The sequence below is a fragment of the Marmota flaviventris genome, chromosome 14, assembly GCF_047511675.1.
Source record: "Marmota flaviventris isolate mMarFla1 chromosome 14, mMarFla1.hap1, whole genome shotgun sequence".
In the NCBI taxonomy this organism is placed as follows: Eukaryota; Metazoa; Chordata; class Mammalia; order Rodentia; family Sciuridae; genus Marmota; species Marmota flaviventris.
In genome coordinates, this window is record NC_092511.1 from 29763431 (window position 1) to 29775255 (window position 11825).

An 11825-nucleotide genomic window follows, 5' to 3' on the forward strand; every position below is an offset into this window, starting at 1 on the left:
GGGTGGTCCAGCAAGGCGTCTGAGCGGCGCGCTCCGACCGCGGTGCAGCAGTAGAGTAGCTAGAGGCTTTGGGGCGACAGTGTGAACTTTTCATTTGTCTGCTAACGGCTCTTCATCACAGTTAACTCCCAATCTAAGCCTCAAGGTTTCCCCCAGACCTGCACTGGGGACAGAATGCTCTTGGCACAAGCAGTAGCCCAAGGACACCCCACACCCCGAAAACTAGACCTCTTTTCCCTCTCGGTGACTTAGGATTGGTTCTCCGAGACACAATTGCTCACGATCCTTGAGCATCCCTAGCAGGAAAAGGAAACATGTCCGTTTGGGAAAGAGGAAAGCTCGAGTTATTGCGGTGGTTAGCCTTATTTTATTTAGTCTACTTTTTTCGCAACCTAATTGACCCTTCAGTTGTGGTACTTTGACACACAACGTTCTCTTTTCGTCTTTTGCAAGATCAGAAACCCTCAGCGCTCCTTTCCAGGACCTAGATCATCTTGGGCACACAAAAAGCCAGCGCTCAATCGGGGCGCGGATGGCTCTGAGATTCTCTTTCAGAAAAGACTCCAGGTGGCGCCGCCCGCTGGAGCGCACGGGTTGGCGCTGGCAGCAACGAGGTCGTTGGTGCAGGGCAAGGAGCCAAGCTGCGGCGAACAAGGGGGCGGGGAGGAGAGGACCGGCTGGGCGCTATGAAGATTCTTGGAGCTAGGGACCCGAACTGGGGAGACGAGTAGGAGGAGGAGGAGGAGGGGGCGACTTTGTTGGGTTGAAAAGTTTCTTCTGCTGTCGCCTCCCCCTTGCGTGCGGAGCTGTGCCTTGCGTGCGCAGCTTCTGGGAAGTCATATCCCTGGGCGCTCCTCGCGGCCGCCCCTCCCGCGCTTCTCACGGCACCTGACACGCCGAGGCGGCGGCCAAGGGCGGGGTGCCTGCCGCCACCACCCTCGGCGGCGCACGCACTACCGCGCCCGCGGTGACAGCCAGGACGCTTGGGCCACCACCCGCAGGCCGGGTTGCAGCGCGACCCAGGGGCACTCGCGGCTGAGTCCCTTTCCCCCGCGTGCGTATACTCTCAATGGGGATGCTTCTTTCTAAAGGAAAACCAGAAGCAATTTGAACCCTGAGGCAAGGGCCCCCTTTCCTTCACGCTATTGCTAGTGCCTAGTACCATGTTTTCAACCACATTGAAAGAACAAGGTCTCCCCGAGTCTGGGGAAAGGGCCAGCCCTGGGCAGGAGGTGGGATGTACCCAGTTAATAAGATGGGAATTGTTTTTCCTACCCTCGGAGATCACCAAAGGTAAATACAAAAGTTGCACTTTTGCCACGGGACAACCGTAAGCTTTGAGCTCTTCCCGCGCTCCAAATCTTGTGCTATTATTGCCTCATTTACAGATAAGGAAACTGGGGTTCAGAGAGTTTATCTAAGTCACACAGCTGTCAAGATACTGAGACAGGATTTGAGCCTACAAAATCCCACTCCAGATTCCTCGTACAGATTTACACAGAAGAAAATCACAGATATGGCCTTTCTTGCCTGCATTTAAAAAAAAATCATGTGGAAGAACTTAATTGTTCTGGTAACAGGATTTTGGGTGTCACAAAGAAGAAACAGAGTGCTCACTCTTTGCAATAAACATTGGTTATGAGGGAGGCCTGAGACAAAGCCTCATAGCAGCCCTCAGAATAACTGCATTGTTAAAAAACAAACAAACAAACAAACAAAACATAAAGGAGTGCCTGTAAAAGAGTCTAACTCCTGAAAGATTGAAACCAAAAATAAAATATCTGACCTACTTTAAAAAGGCATTTTTGTAAAAGTCTTCATTTGGTAAGTTTTGAAAGATCCTCTAGGAGTATTTCACACACAATAATGGGGTACTCAGATCAAAGATGAAGTTGGTTTGGGGCAACTGCATTGGTTTGATAATAAGCTTTGGTTAGCCAGAGCTGTTGGTCTACATATTTGTCTTTGCCCATTTTATGTTGCCATAACAAAATACCTGAGACAGATAATTTATAGAGGAAAGAGGTTATTTTGGCTCACAGTTCTGGAGCCCAAAAAGTCCAAGAGAATAATGCCAGCATCTGCTCAGCTTCTGGTAAGGAATCAACCCCACCCCAAGCTCCTGAGGGAGGCAGAAAGGAAATGGTCACCTGAGGGAGAGGGAGAACATGAGGGTCAGCAACCTTTCCAGTTCCCAAGAGAGCAGCACTGACTTACTGGAGGAAGACATTAATATATTCAAGAGGACTCTGCTTCTATGATCCAAATATCTCCCACTAGATACCACCTCCAACATTGTGCATTGAAGAACTTTGGGAAGACACTCTCAAAGCAAGCAATTCCTTTGAAAAGAGTTTCATAACAGCCTTACAGTGCTCAGCTTTAGCAAGACCCTTGTCTAATTATTCAGAATTCTACTAAGAACATCAATCTCTTATCCAGGCTTTAATTTAATAGATGGGAATTATCAATGAGCTAATGCCAATTCTGAATTTTCAGAATTCCCAAAACTTTAATCACAGCATCTTTATCAGAATTAGAGCAAATGGAAGTGGCCTTTAAACCAAGTAAATTCCTGTTTTTAAAAGTATGAAATGAGTCTGTTCCTATGAACTTTTGCTTAACTCCTCAATAATGCTCTATAGATTTTAGATCAACTAGATGCACGCCTTCCTGCTACAACAAATAGTTAAGGAATGTCCTTCTTGGGCTCAGCTCTTGTTCTGGGACATGCCTCAAAAGCAGAAAAACCTGTTGTGCAAATGCTGTCAGAAAGATAGGCCCTTATCAGTTATGGCCAACCAACGTGGCTGGCCACAGTGCATCTTCAGGTTCTTCCTGGCTTTATGGTGCGGACCTTATTGTAGCACCTACTTGGTAAGTGATGAAGACTTTGCGTGAATCCAGTGCAGCCTCTGTGTACCCCAGTGCAGCCTCTGTGTACCCCAGTCCAGCTCAAGATGAGGCACTCCCTTAAGAGTCCACATCAGGCTTTTTAATTAATCATCACAACTTCTGGACCACAGCAAGGATCCCAGGCCCAGGGGGTCTCCTTTCAGGCCACAACACAAAATAGGGGGATTTCTCCCTCCCAGATCTCAAACTTGATTGTTTGCCATTAAATAGCTTTCAAAAAGTACAGTTAAGCTAGAGGATACTTTAAAGTAGAGGTTTTAAATGCCTTATGTTGTGTTGATTCCAGGAAACAGTTTAAGCTTGTTTAAGCGGGACAGGAATGTACCGACTCATGTGGCAGAGGATAACTGTGGTACTCACAGGATGGGAGGATCCAGGCAGGCTGCTTTCCGGCCTTCTGCTCCTGTTGGTCTTCACTCAGACTTCGTTCCTCGGTGTGCTGGGGAAGCTGGTCATAGGAAGCCTTTGATCAGCAACCCAAGAGAAGGAGAGTGTTTGTCCCCCAAGGTCCGAGAAGGACTCTGGGGGTCAGGCTTGCATGGGTTCCACCCTATAATGAACAGTTCATTCTGTTATCAGGAAAGAGAGATGGGTGAGACTGGTAAGAAACCAGAGAGCCACCACAGTCCACTCCATGTGTGCACTGATGTCCATGGCTCTCTTCGTCATTGCTATTACTATTACTATTATTATTTTATTTTTTATTTTTGAGAGAGAGAGATTTTTTTTTTAATATTTATTTTTTAGTTCTCAGCAGACACAACATCTTTGTTTGTATGTGGTGCTGAGGATCGAACCCGGGCCGCACGCATGCCAGGCGAGCGCACTACGGCTTGAGCCACATCCCCAGCCCACTATTATTATTTTAAATCAGAAGATGGATGCATTGCCCCTGTAGACAAGAGTCAAGAAAGTTCTGGCCTCAACTATCAGGATGAAGCCACCTTTCTTTGGGTCCTTTCTCTCCATCACGACCCCTATGTTGATATAGATAAGTACCCTGCTCTTCCATCCCCCTCCAGACATGCAAACACTGAAAGGACAGTGGGGTAGAAGCAGCCATCTCTGGCAAGCCCTGGATTTGGGGTGGGCAGGCGTCAGTAATCAGGCAGTTGTCAGTAGGCAGGAGTAAGAGGAAAAGATGACTGGGGGTATGGCAGAGGGGAGGGGGCCATAGGACATTGTGCAGGAAATTGAGAGGATTGTAAAAGCTGATACAAACCCTGTGCACACCTGAACTGTTTCTGCTTTCTCCCTTCGGGAAGACACAGGCTTGAGAACCACAGAACTTAAAAAACAAATTAATCTTATCTCAGAAGTTTTCATTTGTAAGATTCACCATCATTTTATGTACTAGGGTAAGGGCTGAGTGGGGAAGCTTCCAATTGTAATTGTGCTGTCAATTTTTAAAATACATCCAGATTTCAGAGATGCTAAAATGTAAAGTTTTAAAGTGTGCTTTAGAGTTGATGATGCATTATGCATGCTAATGAAGGTCTTCCTAATTCACCATCTTTGTAGTAAGCAATTATTCTAGTTTCTCATCAAAATGCTTCCCTAAGAATTCAGATGTAAAGGGGCATCAACGTCTATGAGTTACTCTTAAAGGACTCAAGAAAAAGAGAGAGAGGGAGGGAGGGAGGGAGGAAGGAAGGAAGGAAGGAAGGAAGGAAGGAAGGAAGGAAGGAAGGAAGGAAGGAAAGAAGGAAGGAAGGAAGATGAATGTGGGAAGAAGAGGGAGACAGCATAATAACATAACCATGGCAAAATGTTAAGTGGATAATCTGAGTAAATGAGAGTTCTTTGTAATAATTTTGTAACTCTCCTGTAACTTTGATATCAAAATTGCTCTTGTGTCCTGAGATGGCTATGCAGTCCAGTGTCCTCCACTGGCACCTTGCTCTTTCGCTGACTCAGTAGAGCAATGATCCCATAGGAAGAGAAAAACTGTCACAGTCTGTGGTCACCTTTGCATATTTGTTCTCTGGGTTTCCACCACCATCTTTGTAGTTCCAACATTTGCTTTTCTCACAGTGGAATGGGAAGCCTGCTGTCCGTGACTTTGGTTAGCAGAGAAAATCTGTTAACCAAAGCGTGCACACACACACACACACACACACATATCTTTAGGCAGATAGAGAATATTATTGTTCATTTTTATTTTTATTTTCTGAAATTAAATATTTATCAGGTTATGGAGAAAATACATATTGCAACAAGTAAAGTTCTCCCCCCACTGAGAGAGAGACAGAGACAGACAGACAGAAACACTTGGGTTAAGCTAAATCATAACATCTCGCCCTGGGCTGTTGACTGGTACAGTTTCGAGGTTTTTATACAGTTTCTTAGTAGAAAATCCAGATTCCAGTCTCTCCCACCCCACTCTATTTCCCATAGTTTTTAGTATTAGATTTGTATTTTTCTCACAAGATTTTCTTCTTTTTCCACAAAATGACAAAAATTCAGGTAAAAAAAAACTGTTTCATATGCAATTTTGAGAAAATAATTGGTAGTTAAATAATGTAAGTGGTTATTTTTCCCCCACATAATCCCAAAAGAGAACAGAAGGGCAGGATAATTACATGTTAGCATTTTTGACGGTTGGCTCCAGTAGGATTTTTCCCTTCTGCTGTTGAAATGGTTGGTCATTTCTCAGCTGTGGCCTGTTCTATTGCTGGACTGCTTTGTTTAGAAAGTTCTAGATGTTAGGAGATTGTTCTTGATATCAAGAAAAATACAGAAGGAACTTTCACATCTTCTTTGGAGCAACATAGATCAAGACCGATTCTCCTTTCCTATAATGTGTTTGAAGACGACTGTTGTGCTGCCTCTAAGCCATTTTTCCACAAATTAAAAGTGCCCAGTTTCTTTAAAAAAAAAAAAAAAGTGCCCAGTTTCTTTCTCATTGTTTGAATTTGAACCTGATTTCCAGCATTTTACCCAGCTTTTCTGTGCCTTCTGCACAAGGTAGTTTTTCAATATGTCTATCTAAGTATGTGCCTGAAACTGAACACCACATCCCAAAGGTGATATCTTCTCCAGCCCAAAGGAATGTGGTTAGTTTGTATCACACATGGTGCTTCTTTTAATGCAGACCAAATTTTTGGCCAATTTCAAAATATTTGCCCCCTACTATTAAAATATAGACACTGTACTAAGATTACAATCAGCTAAAATCCTCATCTTTTAATATAGGACCTAATGGCTGAGTTTTTAATTGTCCTTGTGCAATTGATAAAAAAAAATAAACAAAATATGAGACTTTACATTTATTCCTACTAAGCGCATCTCGCATTCTTAGGACAGTGTTCCAACCCAGAGAACTATCTATACTGTTGATACTCTTACTTCCTAAGGAACAGAGACCAGAACAGGACAGGAAAACCGCAACATATCTGGCTCTCTCAGGTTGACTTCTAGGCAAAGACATTTGTGTTATACTGTACACTCGCATTATTACATATCCATATTATTATGTGTATTTTATTATTTTTCTGTTTGGGCTGGATATAAATTCTTAAGACATACGTACATAATACATAAAAAAAACTCCTGTTCAAAGGAATCAATCAATATATAGTACACAGAAAAAAGGGAACAACTCAGATCTAACCACAGGAAACTTCTGCCTCTTACTTAGGTACACTGTGTGGTTTTACCTATATACATATTTTTAATACAAATGAGATTATACTATAATTATTACTTGGTGACTTTTTCCCAACTTAATGATTATCTTGGTGAACTCAATAGAGAGTGTGATCTCCTCCTGCTTTTAAACTATTTGATAATCTGGCTGTGACATAATTTATTTAACCATAAATAATGATTACACGATTGTCTGTGTTGTTCTCAGCTCTATTATTATAGATTCCACTGCAGTGACTTCACTCCTCTGTGTAACTTTGCATCCACTTGTGAGTGTTCAAGTAGAAATGCTTGAATCAAGGGGACATGTTTGTATATGATGATGTCACCTCATTGTTGTCTGACAAAGTGTACCACTTTGTATTCCCACAAACCTTGTTTTTTGCACCAGTAGCATGTGCCAAAATACTTTTCCTTCTGTAGAGGACTGGTATTTTAATTTAGTTTTGTAAATATGGGGCAGAAACAAAACAAAAATGCTCCTTGTCTTTCACATCTATTCCTTAAAGAATATGCGTGCTTGTGTTTGGATCATCTCATCTTCTTTGACAAATGAGGGAATTCTCCAGATTAAAGCTGGTAAAATGTGGGGGAGGGAGGGAGGGGGGTGGCTGGATTCCCAGGCCAGGGAGGGGGAACAACCTCAGCACATATCCACATCCCCTCTGAGATGATGACAGGCCCCTGGGCACAGGTCCAAATGCTTTCCGGGCTTGTCTAATCCTCCAGAGGAGATTAAAAGCAGGCAGGCAGCCAGCATGCCCAATCACCAGGAGTTTGGCTCCTTGGGCCAGGCACTCTGTGTGTGAGGCTCAGCTCTCTTATTTATTAGCAGTAACCTTGGTCTTCTTATTTATCTAGCACATCTGAGTTTTCTCACTTGTACACAACAGATGACATCCTAACTGTTGTGAGTATTCATGGGATTAAATAAGATATTGATTATAAGAAAATAAATTTGCATAACTGATGGAAAAATGAGTTTTCCATAAAAGTTAGCCACTCTTTATCATTATTGCTGTTGTTGTTTCTACTCCTACTAAGTTCTTATTCTTGTCCAGTAAAATCAGAGTCATGGCAAGGACTTGGACCTGCCTTGCAGAAATGAAGGAATGGCCTTGTGAGGTTCAGGGTGACAGCTCCCAGGGCAGTGCACCCTTATCCACCTGCAAGCTCCTGATAGCCCAAGGTGACACCATCACCTCCTCACTGTGTTTCTAAGGCAGTGCATTGAGCGGTGCCTCATCCTCCAGAACCAGAGTTCGGAGTCTGAATCTGGCTCTTAGGTAGAGCTGAGTGGCTTCCATTGTTATAAGCCATTTCTCTGGATCCAGTTCACACTCTGGTAATGCGGTGATGACACCAGTGCCTGTTTCATGGAATTAGAGTGAGGACAGAATGAGCTAATACACATAAAGCTGTCAAAATGCTGCTGGCACGTGGTTGGGCTCAGACAGTATTAGCCATTACTACTCTTCTGTGGGAGGCCATTTGCTGCTGACTTTAAAAGGCTGATCTCACAAAATCATCTGCTCCTTGGCAGAAAAGCTCAGCACCGATAGCCAATTCGTGATTTCCTCCGAATCCCAGATGGCAGCTCTGCAGAAGTTTCTCCTTACCTCATTTCACCTCACCCAGATGTACCCGCATCAGGACCCTTGGTCCAGCAGCAGTTCTGCAGGCAGGAGGATGGCCTGTTCCTAAACGATCCCGGAGAAGCCAAACGCTAGGCTCCTCCTGCTAACCTGGGCTCCTGGCCCATCCCCTGCTGGCTTTATGAATGCTTCGCAGCTCTACAATGATACTAAAGAGGCTCCAGGACAGTATTCACGCAACCCTCTGCCAAGCAGAGCGAAGAGAACATCACTCTGTGCAGTGTCAATGGGAGGAAACTCAAGGGAGAGCTGTGGGGACCTCCTGGGACATGCACAAGTGAGGCCATGCTACCTGGCTTCCAGAACACGCCGCCTTCTTTCTAACTTTACATACAGCTCTGGGTGCAAGAGTTCATGGCCTCAGACCTGGAGCACAGGGCCCACCCCATTACACTGAGGGAAGCCTGTCACAGCAGCCTGTAGCAGAAGACAGGGCAGGCGAGTCATTCAGTTCTCCCTTGTGAATGCCAGGAAGGAAATTGTCCAGAATGTACCCCAATCCAAAATGGAAAGCAAGAGCCAATAGTCTGTATTTTGGCACAGACTGAACTCTGGTTTTCCTTCTCCTCTTGGACTGAATCCTTCCCTAGTGGGTTGTGAATCTTAAGGGTTTGAATGCAGAAGGAGGAGGGGCCTGTCAGTTTCTGAGCCTTGAGAATATAGCGGAACAGGCTGTTTCACAACACCTGGGGCCTGTGACCAGCAGTCATGCCTTCAAACACCTCGCTGTCCCAAGGTGTTTCAGGTACTTCCAGTGAAGGAAGGATGTGTCTGAGCCTTGAGTCCCAAGGATGCCAATCATCTCTCAGTGGAATCCCTGTGGCTATGGGCTAAAACGGAAACCCCTTCCAGAGTTAGGGCCCACTGAGGGACTGTGGACCCGAGGGAGTCCCATTTCTATTCTCTTTTACTGCCGAGCTCTGAGAACATACTTGTGGTTCCCTGTCACAGATCAGAGAAGTGGAAATAAAATTCTATATATCATATAACAGAGAATAAACACACTAGCAATTTTGAGTGCCACAGGCAGAGCACTGTACCTGGCTAAATGGGAGGACCATCATCTCCTCTGATGTTATTATCATAGACCAGGCTTATGCTCCTCGGTTCTCTTAGATTCCCCAACACCAAAGCCACGTAGACACAGAGAAAGCAAAGCAGCTAATATCCCCCAAAGGCCAGGCACTGTGCTTTACCTATTCTATTTTATTTATTTCTCCTAGTCATCCTAAAAACATTGGTAATTTTAGTCTACTTTATATATATATGGGGATTAAAGCTCAGAGACAACGAACTGCTTATTAGAAGTCACACAGGTTGTAATGTTGGAAGCCATCAAAATATTCTGTGCTATTATAACAAAATGCCTGAGGTTGGATAACTTATAAAGTAATTTATTTGGTTCACAATTCTGGTGGTGAGAGTATCCAAACAGCCTGGTGCTGACCTCCTAGCAAGTTCCCTTGGCTTTGTCACAACATGGCAGGGAAACAGAAAGGGAACTGACCAGATGCAGAAGGACCGAAGAGTGTACCCTTGATTTATAACAACCTGCTCTTGTGAAAATTAATCCAATCACAGGAGACTTGACCTCCTTTGAGATAATGTTAATCAATTCCTGAGGGTGCAGCCTCCATGTTCTAATTACTTCCCGCTAGTCCCCAATCTCTACGCCACTATACTGAGACCATGCTTTCAGAACATGGATTTTGTGGGGACAAACCACACCCTAACCATAGCCAGGGTCAATATTTGAACTCAGATCTGTAGGCTCCTAAGACCACCCATACCACAGCAGTATTAATTACTTGACTCAGTGCCCACCATCATGAATCTTCCAGAAGCCTTTCCTTTCTCACCCTCCACTCAGTACTATTATGCCTGTTAAGGGCCTGGGTCATCCCAGTGCCCTCCCCAGCCCAGGACCCCAGTAAGCAAAGCTCTCTTGGTTTCAGTGCTGAAAGTGCCTCAAGCTCTCTCCCTCCTCTCCCAGTGGGGAGCTTCCTTAGTATGTGTCCAGTACAATTTGATCTCCATAATTTACAACCAAATCTTGGGAAGCTTAGAACAGCCTCCTGCACAACAGTGGCTGGAACATGCAGAGGGTTGGTATGAAGCCTCCACATGGGCTTCATGACTCGCTGTGCTACACTCAAACCCATTATATTGAAATTACCATAAAATTCACATGATTCCAGCCTCCAGAAATGACAGTTTTATTTAGAAGTGAGCAAATCGATGACTTCATAGGCCTCAGTGCCAAGATCTGAACTCAGTATTTCTCAAACATTTTATTTTCAGGGACTTCTTCATACTCTTAAAAATGACTGAGAGCCCAAAGAACTATTGTTTATTGAAGTTATAGCTATCAATATTTACAGTTTTAGAAATTAAAGCTGAAAATTCTTAAATATTTACTCCTTAAGTTCATAAAAAATTATAAACCTAATGCATTTTAATATAAATAACATATTTTAGGGAAAATGTATTTTCTAAAACTATTCAGCCAGAATACTATTTCCAAAAGTATTCAGAGGGACATGTTTCATGTTTTAACAAATTCTTAATTTCTGACTTACCAGAGGGCAGCTGATCACTCCTGTCTGTTTCTACAGTTTATCTGCTGTGATATCAAGCACCAGGTTGCCCCTGAACGACCCCTGGTAGGTAGGCTTGGGAGATGCCAAGAATAAGAAAGGCAGAGAATATCTTATGACAATAGTTTTAACCTGTGGATCCCCTGAAAGGGTCTAAAATAGAATAGGTAAACCACCTCTCAAGGGTTTCCTAGACCATATTTTGAGAACCTCTATCTCAACTTAAGGGTATGACTTTTTCCCCTGGACATAAGAAGTTGGCAGGAGTAGGGGTGGATTTCAGAAGGAGTGATGGTCCAACTATTAATTTTAAGAGGAAAGCCCCCAAGACGAGCGTAGGCACATTCAGACATCTCTACAAACTGTCTGGCTAGTTTGAGGTACCCCCATCAGGTATGTGACCAGAAGAAGAGACAGAAAGAAGAGATACAGGAAGTAGTATTCAAATCCAGCTTCCCAGAGCCCCGAGGGTACCTCTATAGGGATCTGGGAGAACCCAGCTCAGGGGAAGAAGTGAATGGGTCCCCACTTGGGTGTGGGGGCTACAGACATCAGAGCCACAGCCTGACACCACAGCAGTTCTTTGGATGGCAAATCCATCAATAATACCAATGGTAACAATAACATTATATTACTAATAACATAAAAATTATCTCACATTGAGCACTTTGAGCCAGGCAGTGTACAAAGCACAAAATGTAAATCGTTTCATTAATATTAATCCCTCACCATCAACTCTCAGAGATGATTGTTAATCCTAATCCCCTTTTTATAGGCAAATAAGGCACAGCAGGAAGAGCTGGAGTTACCCATCAAAGTCACACAGTTCCTGTGGTGGTCGAGCTGGAATTTGACCCCAGGTCTACCGGGATCCAAAAACTTTACTGCTTCCCAGTCACTGCAAGTGGGCAGACAGCTGCCAGAGAAAACCTCATGGTTCCAGGGCAGGAGGCACCGATGTCTATTGCAGGGGAAAGGCTGAGATCCCAGCTCAAGGAACGTTTCTGCT